Consider the following 16290-nt stretch of genomic DNA (forward strand, 5'->3'; position numbering starts at 1 on the left):
CTTTCTTTCTTTCTTTCTTTCTTTCTTTCTTTCTTTCTTTCTTTCTTTCTTTCTTTCTTTCTTTCTTTCTTTCTTTCTTTCCTAACAAAGTCTGGTATTAAGAACATCAATTGTATGAAGATTGGCAACCTGGGCACTTTTTCAAAAACTGAATGATTACATGAGCTTTGTGCTAGCTTTAGGAAGCCACTCACTGGGGCTATGCAAGCATAGTAACTCCTTGGGCTTCAGTGGAGTTTCTGACCTGTGCAAGATTTACAGCCAAGCCTAGCCAGATCAGATCAGCCTGCAGCTCACAGTGGAGCTGCTCTATCTCATGCCTTGAAGATTGTTCCTATTGACCAGTTGGAGGTTTTCATTACAGCCACCAACCCTCCTACTTTAAATAGAAATATAGAAAGTGTAGGTTTTTGGTGAAGGAGATTGTGTGTTAGCTTGTGTGGAGTTCTAAAAACCACTATTTGTTTTATTGTCATATTAATAAAAGTTGCAACTACTGTAGTAGTTATGTCCTGAAAAAGAGGTGACTTATTCATTCCTTGTTCAGAGTAGTCCCACTCCAGTCTGCCTGCTCTTTTTTCAGGGAAATCAGTCAGCAGACTGCAGTAATATATAATAAAATCATAGATGCATGTACAACAAAAGTGCACATACAAATATTGTGAGCACAAATGATTGCCCTTGATATCTCAGTAGCCATTTTGGAAGTAAGGATGAGACTGAGAATGAAATTACCTCTATAGTAGTGATAAGGGAATGAAGTCAAAGTATAAATTGTAGGGTTGTACCACAATTTCTTTTTCCATTCTTCCTTCCACACTGAGTTCTCAAAAGCAGAGGAAGCCTTATCAGGAGGCATACAATATGAAGAGCTCTCTGATGTATGAAACCACATCTGCTACCACCCTTAATGGTATGCAGCTTCTCAGCTTATTTGATAGTGCAGAGGCCTCTCATAAAGACCACTTCAGTTTAATTTATAAGCAGCCATGTTCTGGATTTAACATCTCTAGATATTAATCTGCACATTGAAAACAACCTGAGTTTATTGCCTGGAGTTAGGAAACATCTAATCAAAGACATGATTGTAAAGTCTTTTATACAATCATTAGTTAATGGAATAAACTCTCACATGCCTTGCTACACAGAAGTAGGAGAGGTGCAGCCAGACTGTCAGCATACATGGCAAGCTAAAAGACACCATAATAACCCTGTGTGTGATGGCACTTGCAACAACCACCACAATGCACTCCAAATGTGCCATCCACTCTGGTATCACATGAAATGCTTTTTGTGCATGTTTCCTCTAGTTTGGAGATGAGAAGTCTCCCTAACCAAGGCAAGAGGGTTCTGAAAAAAACACCACAAAAATTGATCTGATGTTAGTGACTACAGAATCATGAAGAAGCCTGTGGGTAAGCTGTTTTTTACATATCAGGGGATTTAGTAGCCCCCACTGCAGAGTTCTATTATCTCCTGGAGCCCAAAATATATACCACTATGTATATATGTATATGTACCACTCACTCACACAAATAAAACCTTAATGCTATGTGTTTAATAAGTCATTACATTTAAAGCAAACTGCAAATATCTATTTTAGAAGAACAAGCTGATTATTAAAATATGCTCTGGATTGTCTTCATTCATAAGAAAACAAGATTGGAAAATACCACCCAAATGGTATGACCACCCAAGTCATATTGGTTGCCCAGATTTATCTCCAAGGTAAATTCCCTTTTCCTCTCAAGCATAAATCCTTTTTGCAATATTAATGAAATATAGGGTGATTTGGAGATACTTTCTGTGAGGTATGGCTAATGAAAATCACTTAGCTTTTAGAAAGTATTAAACATGAAAAAATACATGTATTTTCTAAAATATACATACATACAAGAAGTATGTTATGCTTATTGATCTTATCTCATTGTCTCATTAAAAATTAGGCAAAAGTCACATAAGGTAGACCAAAGTCCTACAACGGTTCACAAATTTTTAGCTCTAAATGCATTGGTATTAAAAAGTGCTTTGACTACTGTAAGTTACTCACTACAATGTGGCATGTGATAAATGAACAATAATTTATTCTCCACAGCATCTAAGGATTTCAAAGCATCATATAAATATTGAATTAAGCTTCCCAACAAGACAAGTAAATAGTATATCTGCATAAAGAACAAGAACAGAAGTCTATGCAGTGTCCAAAATCAGCCATATTTCAACTGTTGCAAAAAAGATTCACTTGCTCTGAGACCAAACACAAGCTTTAAAGCCAGACAGACAAATCAGCAAGAGCTATGCCTCTCGTCCTACAGGGCAAGTTGCCCTATCAAGGCAAGTGAACTGAAAGTGCTCCATTAGTACTTTGATGGAGATGGCAGAGAGTACAAGAGAGTATGGAAGATTTAATCATGAGAAACACACTCTAAGAGGGAAAGGCAGAAGAACCTAAGTGAAAAGTGCTTTAAACAGGAATCAAAGCAACTTGATGACTACAGCTAACCAGCTAATGCCTTTTGCTACCCATAAAAAAGCATGATAGAGTTATAGGTGAACTAGATGAAACTGGTAGTATAAATGTTCATAATTTACAGAGTACACACATTTTTGTTGTGCATCATTCAAAAGTGATAGAGTGTTATTTTGTAGAAAATTTCTGTATTTCATAGAAATTACTTGAGTGCAGGAAGGAGTTTAATAGAACCCACTTGTAACTTTTGAACACTGAAAAATCTTCAGTATCCCAGCAAAAAAAAACTTGAAATGTGTTGAAATCTGTATGGCTGTACTCTGCAAAAGAAAGATGGAAGAGCAAACTATTTTATTTCCACTTAATAAAAACCTTGAACTGTGGTAAATATTTAGAACCAAGAATAATGCAATCTCTTAAGAACCAAAAGGAATGTAATCTAATTATGAGTGCTGCTGTGATAAAAGCACTGAATCCTGCTGTGTTTCCAGCTTCATGAGGAATCAAGGTCTCATTGTTCTGCCCACAGACATGCCTGCAAATGTAGGAGAATTTTTGATGCAATGAAAAGGCTGAAACACTATTCTATACTCGCCCATCTTACAGCAGCGATTTAGTTGCTTTCCACTTTTACCTCTAGCAAAGACCACTCTATATGAGAGTGGTAAGATATGTCATCAACATTCTGAAAAGCTTTAAATACAATATCACCTGTTTTCTAGGTGTTCTCCATCCACCTGGATACTTCTCCATCAGCTTGTGGACTTCTTGCTTAGAGGTTGTGCAGGAGCAAAATTTTAACCCACTCTGCATGTACTGATACTATCAGTTCTAGGACATGTCTTAGTCACACTTCTTTCAAGCCAGCTATCTGCAAAACTGGCAGCTGTGATGATGCTTCAGAAGCACCTATAGCATTTATAGACACACTCAAAGGGGATATTTTGACAACTCAGATTGAAAAATCCATTCTTCCCAGAACAAGTGCATCTTGTTCATTAGTGTTCTGTTCAGCTTGGTTGACCTTGGTTTTATTTCAAACCTTGATTGCTGCAACATTCGCTCTGCTGCTCAGCCAGCAGTCTATAGGATTCCAACAAGTAAATGGTTAGAAGGAAAAAAAAGGATAGCATCTTTCTCCCTCACAAATCAAGGAATGATTCAGCTGAATATAGACATCTAACTTTGAACTTGTCACTTCAGTCTCCCTTTACTCTTGACAGAGAGCTAGTCAGTATTGCCAGTATCATCTCAGATAAGATTCATGTTACCCTAAACTAGATATTTGGACATGATCAGATGAGTCAAGCACCATTAAAAGTTCCTCTCCTTTAACTACAGGGAGACCCCTGAGTACCTAGCACAGCAGTATCTTGCATAGCAAGTTGCTTCAAGTACTATTGCCTAGTAAGAATGGTCCAGATTTTAAATTTGCTTATTAATACCAAGACTAAATTTTTATAGTTAGCCAGAAATTACATTAATACCAATAATAATTATAATTAAAAAACCTCAAAATGCCACAAAACTAAGAAGGCTTCACAATGTAAATAACAAAGAGGAAGAAAAAATATGATCATCGGACAAATCAAAGAAAATACTGCATTTAGCAGTAAAAATAGTCGGTACTCTACAATTTTGCAGCCCATACGAGAAACTAAGAAGAAAGACAGTTGTGCAGGCTTTTCCTTGATTTTCAGTCTATTTTTTTCTTTTTATCATAGATGTGTAACTTATTGAATCTAATAATGATAGCAATTTAAGAACCATCAAAATAAAGGAATTCCCTGTAATTAATGAACATACTAAGTGGACAAAAGCATTAATATGGTCATTTTTAAATGGATAGGTCCCACTGAAATTTCAGATTTTTTTGTTGGAATAACACCTTGCAAATAATCTAAATTAAGAAATAAAAAAGGCTTGATTTTTTTTTTTTTTAATAAAATAATCTTTTCAAGGAGATCATGCGTGTTCTCCTTGTGTTTGATTATAATCTCTATTTTGCTTCCAAAATTGAAACAAATGAAAATTCCTTGGTCTTTACCTCTTCTTTCAGAAACCCAAATGTCATGCTATACCAATCTATGTGCCAGGCTACTCTCCCCTCAAGAGGTCTTCTGACATTTCCATTTATTTTATTGTCAATTCTCAAAGTAAAACATAGAAGAACTGGAGATACTGAATCCTTGGTTCTGAGGGATGGCTGAACAACAAGAAATACAGCAATTTGATTTTCTAATAAGGCTCCAATGACAACCCTTCCCTGATGTACTAACAATTATAGACCAGAACAATTTTCACCTCCATGGATGCACAGTAAGCCCTTCCTTTATTTTTTTTTGGTGACAGGCTAGATATGCTTCTCCCTCTCCAGCCTGTGCAAGAATAAAACAGTTAAAATCTTATATATGCATATAATACTCATGGTATTTCCAAGTTCCTTTGGCAGCTGGGAATGGTGTTTGGTTGACAATCTCTGCTATACCAAAACAAAATCACCAGTACAGAGAGCATGTGGATTGGTTTGCCTTTTATAGTCTACTCCGCCTTTTTTTTTTGTCAATGGCCAAATCCCTCACTGGATTCCTGGTGAACTGGGCTCAGTCTGTGATCCTATAGAGCTTATATTGTCTTGCTTATCTCTTACTGACATAGTTTATGATAGTGCTTGTGAAAACACTCCATGATAAGTGGCCATCCAACTCTATTTTCCAGTCTCTCTGGAAAACACACACTTTTTACTTGGTCAGTTCCATCTTAACATGAAGCTTGATTACTGAGTAAGAAGTCTGCTCCATGGATCTGTACATAATTGCACTGAGAAAAACTGACACACATCCAGACCCACCATAAATTTAGCTACCCAGAAAGTAATAAGGCTGATAGATGGTAGAAAAATTCTATAAGACCATATGTAGGACAATAATTTCCTGATTTGAATCAAAGACCAGAAGATATTTCCTGATCTATCAATTTCCAACCCCTTTTGGTTTCAAGAATTCCACTTTAAAATTTCTTAAACCTTTTTCCTTTTTTTTTTTTTTCCTTTTGGAAAATTGAATCAGAATATTGTAATGATCAGAACTTTGAATTTTCAGCCAGAATATCTTTATGGTGGCTAATATGCATTTTCTCCTGTGCTAACATTACCCTTTATCTAGAAGTTGTTCTTAAGTCTCAGGCAGATTAATATCAAGACAAATTGTTGAAAGTTTAAATGTTTGGTTGCAATATGGGTGGAAAAATGGGGTTAAATAAAATGGGCATATTGCTATTTATAATAATAACGGCATTGGTGTACTTTCAAACACATTAGGGGGAAAAATGGGAGCTCTTGGGGTTTTCCCTATATTTGTTTGACCACAAAAATGTCCAACAGTGATTATGGTTACAATTCAAGAAAGACAACAGCATGTACATTTATAGAAAAGCAGAACCCACACTTGTACAGAAAACTCTTTTTGTCTTTCTGGAAATTAACAAAAAATGTTTTAACTCCTCATATATCTTAATCTTCTCTTCAGCAGAAACTGACACTTTCTGGGCCATTTGCTTTTGTGTAAAATACTGTGCTTAGAGAATGATGCTTCAGATATATGTTTCACATGAGAACTATGCTGTCTTTCAGTTCTGCAAAGTTCTACATATTGTGTTTTCATAAACATCTTGGTCCGCTTTTTCAGGGTACCCAATCAACATTTCCATCACTACTATTCATTTCAAAGGAAGATGCTAGTGTAAGGTAAGCTATTATGAAAACAGTAGGATCAGACTTTAATTTATTTGGAAACCAAAACTTGGTATTTTCAAGTGTCAAAGTAAAAAACTGCTCACCACAGGATGCAGCTTTCCTTCTCCTGAGTGATTTATTAGTTCATGTAGGTGCCTTAATGTTTAAAGCAAGGGAGAAATGACTCCTCTGACGCATCTGGTCACTGGTGGCATTCACCTTATATACATGTCAGCTAAGGTCTATGGACAAGAGAAATTCAATTACTACATGGTATAAGCAGATAGGAATGTAAAATTTTATGAAAACTCTATGAAAGATTTATGTATTCTCTTCAGTTTGGGTTTTCTTTCCTGCAGTTTACCTAGCTGTACAAGAGCATGAACCTTCCAAGTAAAAGCTTCTTGAATTACTCTGAGTACCTATGTTTTCCATGAAAACCAGAAACTAAATTCATATTATACATTCTAGGCAAAAATACTTTCATCTTGTTCTGTCACAGAGGATGGAGGAGGGATTGCAGTCCCATTCTACAAGTGTCACTGGGGAAAATATCCATGAAGTATTTACGCACTAAATGTCAAATTTTATTTTACTTCAAAATTATAACTTTTTGTGTTGCCAATATGTGCAGAATTTGGTATATGTGGAACACAGAATCTGTTTATAAGCTCTTCTTCCTTTTTTTTTGCTTTATGACATATATTTTATTAATACATTAAAGTGTCCATATTTATTGTTGATATTCTGTGCAGCCACAGGTAGGAAAAGGACAGGGTGACAGGTTATTCACTTCAGCCTGTATCTCAACTCTCTCAGATAGGGTTTGATTCCTTTCATAACAGTGATAGAAATAATCACACAAATTTGTTGTGCCTTTAATCTTCACATAAGACAAGCAAGCTGTCCCCTCACTAAAAAAATGGTAATATTGGAAAAGGATATGCTCTCCACACACTGTAATATTGTTAATTTCTCATCACTTTTGAACTGTGTAAACTACAAGCAGCAAAATGTATAATACATCTGGTCATAAACAGAGGTACCCTACCAGGACCAAGCAACCTTTGCTGAGGAATTAGGGATCTGTATTAGTTTACTCCTGAGAACCATCCCAAACCTGCTCAAAATGGTGTCCAACAATTCAGTATCTCCAAAAGCATATATCTTTGTCTATGGTTCACCAGAGCACAAAAAAAGTCCAAACCAAACCAAACAAATCCCATAGCTGAAACTGTTGATTAGGTATTTGTGTGTTTTGGCACATACAGGTAGCCAGGGCACGCACCAAACCAGAGCTGAAATGCAAAGAACAGATTTATTTCATTCCCTCACTAACAACGCTGGGCAGCAGAGACACACGGGGACACTGGCTCCATTAGGCTTGGTCCATCCTGGGGGACAGATACACACAGGGATAGGGATCCATTAGGTTCAGTTCATCCTCCTGGGCAGGAGGGGCACTGCCTGCCCCAATGTACCAAAAGGCTCCATGCACACACAGTTTATCAAAAGATTGTGCTTCTGTAATGTCTGAGCCTTTGATCTCCTTCTCCCAGCACGAGGTTCAAACACATCTGTGAGAGTATGTACACAGGAACTCTACTGTTTTGAAACACGCAGAGGATGAACAACATTAGGCATAATAAATGGAGTTTTCTCACCCTGAAATTCTTGGCATTCCCAGCTGCAAGGTCAGTTGAGCACATTTACTATCCTCTTCACCATTCTTCCATTTTTAACCATTTCCTCACAATACTGTTCTATTACTTTAAGTGCTTGAGACTAAAGACTTCACTGGACACAAATGGCAATTCAAGCATTTGAGAAGGTGGATTGGATTTAGCCTAAAAGCCCTGTATACATTCTATGCATGAAATGCAAAGAATGTAAAAAGAATTTCTTTATGTGCAGTGTTAAAATCAATTTCTCCATAATTTATTAGTCACTAAAGACAAGTAAATGAAAGGGGAAGAAATTACTAGTAGACAACCTACATCTTGCAGACACCAATGAACATTTCCAGTACACATCTGTTATTGTAGGCTGAAAATTTTCCTCAGACAACATAAGCAACATTGATTTTGACTGTACAAAACGATTGATAAAACTAAATAACTCCTTATTTTGGTCAGAAGTACATTACAGCCCTAAAATTAACTATTGCCATTGTCTTAAAATATGGTCATATTAAAAAATGCTAGAAGTGTTCTGTTTTTCATGACAAAAGTAAAATTGATCGTAGTTGATCACTCAAACTTTAAAAATTCTATGACATGCTTCTACTTCTGTTCTAGCCATCCTTACTTATACATGTGTTTCTTGACATCAATAGGGAAAACATATGAATAAAATAGGTTTAGAACCATCTATCAGTCAGTTCTTGTGAGATGTTGATTCTTCTTATTCCTAGTGTAATTTGATTGCTCTCAGGGAAGTTTCTCAAACTTTACAAGTAAAAGAAGACTCAAATGTTACTGTTATTTATAAAACACATACTTACCTTTTATCTTCATGCTTCCCCATGGATAGCTAGCTATTGAATTCTATCACAATGGGATAAAAAAAATTGTGTCCCATTTATGACATCTCCATGTCAAATTAATTTTGAAATTAATAATGTGAATTGTCCCTTTGTCCACTTCTCCCATTTTTTCTCATCCCAACCATTAAGTCTCATACACCATATCCTAGTTATTTTTTCTCATTTCAAAAGAAAATTTATTAAGACATCAAAATTATGCAGAACATTGGGTGTAATATCAATGGAACAGCAACATTGTACAACAAATCTGAAATATCTACTACTTCATAGTCCTGAGTAATCAGATGGAACAGATGGAACAGATTTTGTCAACACATCACTGCTAACTTCAGTTAGTCCTTGAAGATGATCCTTACTCTCAATAAGAGTACTGACACATGTTCTCAACAAATAGAGAATGTGGCTCTCCATTAAAGATGGCTCCTTTTCCTCTTATTTAAAAATTATTCAAATTTAATCTATTTCAGTAGAGAAAATTATAATCTAGCTTGTGTTATTAACAAGTTTGCCATGAAAGAAAGGCAATAAAAATAATAAACTCCTAATGGAAGTTTCAGATCTTCAAATGTAATTCTTCAATTCCTTGTAACTACTTTAACACAGTAGCAGTGAGAACTTGTGCTATCAGGAAAAGCATTGTCACTAAGTAAGATGCATGGAAAGCCGCTTCATTTATGTAGGAAACTCATTGCTACATCAAAGAAGGCACATAGAACAGTGCTACATAGGATGGTACTATAGAATCAAAATGTGTGACATGCTCTCTACCCATTGTAGCAACTTTTCCTCTAAGGCTATTACAGCACCAAAGAGCTGATGCACATAATCCAAAAGAAAAAAAAAAAAAAAAAAAGGAAGGTCAGAGAAATTTCTCCCGGAACGTAGCGAGCATATTAATGAATTACCAGGAGCAGTAAGAAGAAACACTAAATTTTCCACGATTGTCCACGAGGTGGCGCATGAGCCATGTTGTGTTATGAGCAGAAATACTGTAAATTCACAAAGTTTCGTCTTCCGTGAGGCTATCTGATTGGTCTGGGGCCAAATAAATACCTATAATTATCCAGAGTAATTCACAAGCAGGATTTATTTTCCTGTAAGAACTACTTTCATTAGTTAAGCTCCCTAAAAGTGCTCAACAATAAGTCAAGCTCCTTACCACACTACAGGCCACGACGGTTTGAGCATTAAATTTCCCCTAAGTGTTCTTTTTCTTTGTGATAATTTCCATTCTTGGCAGTATCACATCCATCAGAGCTTTTACAGTTGAACAAGTAGATTTGCAAGGACAGAGAGATCTGACAAATACAGATATAGCTAGTCAGAACACAAAATGAAGAGCTTCCTAAGTGCTCTATAGCTTGGACCATAACTGATCATAAATTGCTAATCACAAATTGGTACAAGATATCCCTAAATTTACCTGCTTCAGTCAAGATGGTCTCTCTCAACCAACAACGGAGGAGGAGGAAAAGAGAGAGATATCTCTCTCAACAACAACAACGGGAGGAGGAGGAAAAGAGAAGATAAAGAAATTCTTAAGATTAATTATTGCTTGCTAATACAGTGTAGCAATAGGAAGGAAAGAGAAGAGACAGAATTGTGGCCCTAGCTCCTAGATTTCTATAGGCTGTGAGAAGAATTTCAAAGACATTCAAAAAACTTCTTTGCTGCCATAGCAATCTTGAAACTTCCCCCCAGCATTGCTGAGAGATTTTAAGAATAATTTGCAAATTTCCACTGGGTAAGTTAGTGGTTTACTGGCTTTAGCTCTGAGATGAGGGCAAATGGTTTCACTTGCCCCACTTGAGTTTCTTCATCAAGAAAATAATTTGGGATTCTTATTACCCTCTTTTGTGAAACTGAACTCAGCACTGAACAATTCCAATAAACAGTATTATAATTAGTCCAGATAGAGCAATCCTTTCAATGAGCTAAATACTGCCAGTCAGCAGCATTTAATTTCAAGAAAGTTCTGTATTCTGAATATTTCCACAAGTCCTGTTTCTATGATACAGGAAACCCAACAGTCCAAGCAGGATGATGGGGTTAATTTTACAGTTGGGATAGAATGATATCATAACTATTTATCATTTAAAATTTTAATACATTCTAGGGGTACCTGGCAAACACAAGAAATGTTTCAAAGTAGATAACATTTTCTAATTTACAGTATTGTAATTATGACAAGTTTAAAGCTGTTTTTAATTTTTATTATTGCATATGCACTTCTGTCAATGCATGGAAGAACTTGGTCTCCAGGTATTCTTGACAAGGTTTTCTCCCATAATCTCTGTACATAAACTATTTTTTCACAATTTCTGCTGATTTTGTGCTGTTAGGTTTAGGGGTTCTTGTCCCCTTCCAATTATTTCTGTAAATTTCCATCTCAGAAATCTGCACTCTTATTTTATTCTTTAATGTATATATGTAAGAATCTCTACCAGAGACATGTTCTCATTGGTATTAATGTTTACCCAACCAAGGAATCTCATTGTTCTTCATTAATTTTCTACCAAAGAGTTTCGTACCACTACTGGTAACAAAAAAACAAAAAACAAAAAACAAAAAAAAAACCACAAACAAACAAAAAAAAAAAACAAAAAAACAAACAAAAAAAACAAACAAAACAAACAAACAAACAAAAAAACCAAAAAAAAACCCAAAAAAAAACCAACCACCACAAAACAAACAAACAAACAAACAAAAAAAACACCAAAAAAACCACCAAAACCAAAACAAAACAAAAAAAACCCCAGATATCATGGGCTGAAGCTTTTTGCAATCAAATTCATGCAATTTTTTTGCTGTTTTGTTGGGGTTTTTTTCCCTGAGGAAAACCAATAGTAGTGTTTTTGAATGAGGTTTTCCTAAAATTATATGTTCTGGAAAAAAATAACAGAAAATTACTACTAAAACTACCGAAAAAGAGAAATCCTGGGTTTGCATTAACATTGTTTCAACATTTGTTTACATAGCCAAAAAGATCTTGGCCTCACTCTGATGTGTAAATCACTGAGTGACTGGCAATTACTTGCCCCCTATAAAAGGGTATTTAAATAAGTAAAAATAAAATAAAAAATATATTTTTTTACTTTATTTCCCTTAGCTCAAATAATATAATGGAACCTAATCTTTGGTTATGAGAATGAATGAGGGAGGAGAAAGATCCCCAGATTCCTACTGTGACTGAACCTTGCACAACATGCTGCTCTCAGTCCTGATTCTTCCTTTTGTCTCTTTGAAGTTAAAGGTAAGGTAATAAATATAATTTTAATAAAAAGTAATGAACACTTCCTGATTTCTTGTTGAGCTTCAATTTCTTCTTCTGCACTCCTGTTGCCTTCTGTTTTAGCATATCATGAAAACAACATTCAAAAAATACATAAAATTCCTGATTTACTTAGTGACATTAAGTACTGTAGTCAGGCAGTTTTATACCATGGACAGCTCAGAGCTGACTATTCCCTATTCCGGGCTGCTGTTTTTAACATAACTGGGTATTTAAAAGAGAAAATAATTCAGATCAAATCTTCCTAATGTGAGCTGCTTAAAAAATAAGCACTCAAAATAAGAAGACCAGTTAGTTTTCAAAAATTACTAGATGTGTTCCTCTCCAATGTGTAGGAGTGAAAATGACACCTTGAAAACAGGGACCCTACTCTTTCTGTTGTTTCTATAATTTGCAAATTGACTATATTAGCTGCACCTCAGGAATGATGATTATGGACTCTTTTGGAAAGAGCAAGTACTGAATATCAGTCTTGCTGTGAAGACTAATGCTTGTCACATTATTCCAGAAGAATAAAACAAATAGCATACCAATTAATTTTCTTCTCAGGAGATATAGAGATGCTACTTTTAAAAGAAGAGAAAAGCAGCAGCAGACCAACCACAAGCAGAACTCTGATGGTCAGCATAGGTTATTTCCACATTTTTTTCACTCTCTTCAATTCAGTTCCTCACCATCTTCACTCTAATGCCACCCACCAGGAGCACAGATGTTCAGATGCTGTGGATTCCAAGGAAAATCCTTCATCATGATAAGTAAATTATAGCAAAGTGATCAATTAATGTATTTTGAGAAATTATGTGCCTGAAAAATCACTCAATAGATGAAAATTTAAGGAATCCCTGATTTAAATTAACCACAAGGCAGTTACTCCATTCAAATACAATATCTTGTAAACAGATATCTTTTTACAATATCTTGTAAACAGACTCCTCCACTGATGGAGGAGTCACAAAAGAAAACTATGCTTGGGACCACAGAATGTGCAATGTTCTCAAACTCCCAAAAATTGATAAAAAGAAAATTTTTGAGTTTACAGGGCAGATATTTTAAGGCAAGAGATCTCTCTCTTATTAAATCTGGAGGGTTACAAATGCACAGAAGACACTCAAGAGTCTCAGTGCTACTGATTTTCAAACAAACAAGGGGGTTTGGTTTTTTTAAAGCACAACTGTAAATATGCCCAGAGAAGCTGTGGATCCCCCATCCCTGAAAGTGCTCAAGGTCTGGTTGGATGGGCCTCTAAGCAACATGGTTTAGTGGAAGGTGTCCCTGCCTGTGACAGGACATCTGTAACTGAATGATCTTTAAGGTCTCTTCCAACTCGGGCTGTTCTATGGATCTATGACTTGAAATCATACTTTTTTTTTTTCTTCCCCCTCAGCTATATAGGTATCAAAATAATTGGGAAAGAGGCTATTAAGCAGGAATTGCAGATGATGAAATTCCAAGAGGACTGCACACACTCATTTATCTTTCAAACACAGCTCTGTCACACTCCAAGTTTGGCACATCGTGCCTAGGGTGGGCCAGATGGCTTTTCTAAAGAATTGCATTTGTAGTAAGATAAAAAATAGCTATTTGCTGAAATTATGTTGGAGCCAAAGCACCAAGTTTTACATTGGATGCAATCACAAACAGCTTAATATTCAATATAAAAATAAAATAAATGTATTGCTCTGATTCCAAATGAAATAAAAAGAAGCTAGAGAAGAAACAAAGGCACTTTTATGTCAAGCAGAGAACAATTTATCAAACAGAATGAAAACACACAGCTCTTGGGGTTCTAAACATGCCACGATGGTCATACTGGGATGCACAATTTTACTGTCCAGTTTGTTTTTCGTTCCATAAAATATTTGAGCTTGCCAACACCTTGTACTACAGCCCCAGTTACAAGGTGATTCAGGAACTCATGTACTGTGGAAATTATCAGTATTTTGCTTTCTTGCTTTTTGAATTAATCTGGAAAAGGAGCAATCAAGACTTTTTTTTTTTTTTTTGGGGGGGGGTGCTGGGAGGAATGAACAATTAATTTCCATGTATATGGCATATTCAACGCATAATATACATGAACTATTCCAGGTCTCCATAGGAAACTGCTGGCATGGCTCCTCTGAAGGCTAAACTGTAACGCATCCCAGCTGTGGACAAACAAATGGCTTTGGCACTTACCAAAAGATTTCTTCTGATGGAAAATTTATTATTGTCTTTTTTGTTAAGCACAACAAAATGCTATAATGAAGGGCACTGTACAAAATATTAATTAGAAAATGCTGCACTGGTGCAACGCATTCAAAGGCGATGCTATTCAACCACAACAATCTCTTTATCTGGTTATGAAAGAAATGATTAGTCATTAAAATGAAACAGAGAAGAAAAATAATGTCACTAGTATAAAAAAAATCAAGCAGACATCACATCGGTCAAATCCTGAAAAGTGAGGGGAAATTGTTTGTAATTTGCTCCTATGTGCCCCATATTCATCAAGAATTACCAATAAAAATCCTTCTCTAGTTTTGGTGTTGGAGTTGTGGAGCTGAATTCTTAGCACAACTCTTATACTGCGAGTTTATCTTTCCTGCAGATGGGAAAGGTCCACACCCAGTGACCACAGAAAAAAACCTCTGCCAGTATTTGCAACACTAAAAGCTTATTTATGTCTGCAGGAGAGGAGTAGAAAGCTTAGAAAGCTTGTTTCTTTCCCTATCTATGAGTGGAACAAAGGCATTTGGAACAAGCCCAGGTCTTGTCTGGTTGAGATATATTTGTGCAGTGAACAGTTCCTGCAAAGCCTTCTATAACTAATACAATTTTCCAAGGGCCAAATACCAAAAATATTTAGCGTAGCTTGGAATAGAGCAGCAAAACAATGGTGGTTGTATGCCTAAGCCAGGTACCATATTCTTGCAACTATACCTCATGGAAACAATGTAAACATGAAAACAGAGGGTGCAGTGAGTTCCTTTAATTACTCTAAATTCCATATATATGTAAAAAACAGCATATGCTTTCTCCTTAAGGAACTCCTTCAGTAGAATTCTATGCATATCTAAGTGTTAAGATCAACCTGTATGCTCACCTTCTGCAGAATCAGCACTGCAGCTTTCTAAATCTTCCTCAGAAAACACAGCAAGCAATTGTTATTTCATTAAATTCATGTCATATCCATATCATGGATTTAATGAAAAAAATCCTAAGATTCATGTATAGAATTTTCATATGAACTGTTTAAATAAATATAATGAAAAAAAAAAAATTGCAATGAAAATGTAAATTATTCATTGTGTATTCTGGACACATAAAAAGATGCACTTTGATACTTACCAAAGGTTAGAGAAGAAAGTTAACAACCACAATTTGGCACATGTTTGAAGAGATAGCATATGAAAGTAAATAGCCTCTTAAAACAAAGATTTGAAGAAACATTTCAGAGAGAGCTGGGGAGGAAAATGGCACATTTCTAGTATGACTCTTACAACAGCTAAATGTGCTTGATTAGTAATGCACACTAATTGCTGTCTTAAGAGTGACATTACATTGTGTGCAAAATACATTAGAAATTTGCAGGGTATATTAAAGAAAAGTAATTGCATCATAATACAATACATACTTTTGGAGTACTGTAATTCTAGATGGAATGCAATGGAATGCAGTTGATGGAATCTTTCAAAGATATCAAGGATGAATGCCAAAGGAGGAAAAGGGCTATTGAAATGCAAGGAAATGATTGGTCAAGAAGACACAACAATTCTGTACTTCTTTCCAAGAAGACCTCACAATAAGGGGATTAGTAGCAAATTTCTCCTGGTGCATTGCAAGGAATGATGAGGAAATCCTGCATGCTTTCTACATCTTTGCAAAGCTCAAGACATCAAACAGTGAATATATAGGGTGCAAATACCCTTATTTACATAGTCTGGACATACAGATGAATTTTGTTACTAACTCACATAATGGCACAAAACAGTACCTTCTTTATTCTTTCAGGACTCAAAATACTAAATCCTAAAGGAAAAAAAAGGGCTTTAGAAAAGATTTCAACTTCTTTGCACTAATCAAGGTAAGCAAATATCTCTCAGAAAGACTGAAGTCATAAACTGTGAAAGTTTTGACCCGTGGCTGGAGCATGTTTAGTATCCTGTATAGCCATGGCCAGTGGGTGTGTTTAATAGAGGATTCAAACACCTTGGTTTCAGTGGGACAAGAGGATGTCAAAATGAGAGCAGCAATGGGGTATTTTCCCCATT

Source organism: Vidua macroura, chromosome 1 (genome assembly GCF_024509145.1).
Source record: "Vidua macroura isolate BioBank_ID:100142 chromosome 1, ASM2450914v1, whole genome shotgun sequence".
Taxonomy (NCBI): domain Eukaryota; kingdom Metazoa; phylum Chordata; class Aves; order Passeriformes; family Viduidae; genus Vidua; species Vidua macroura.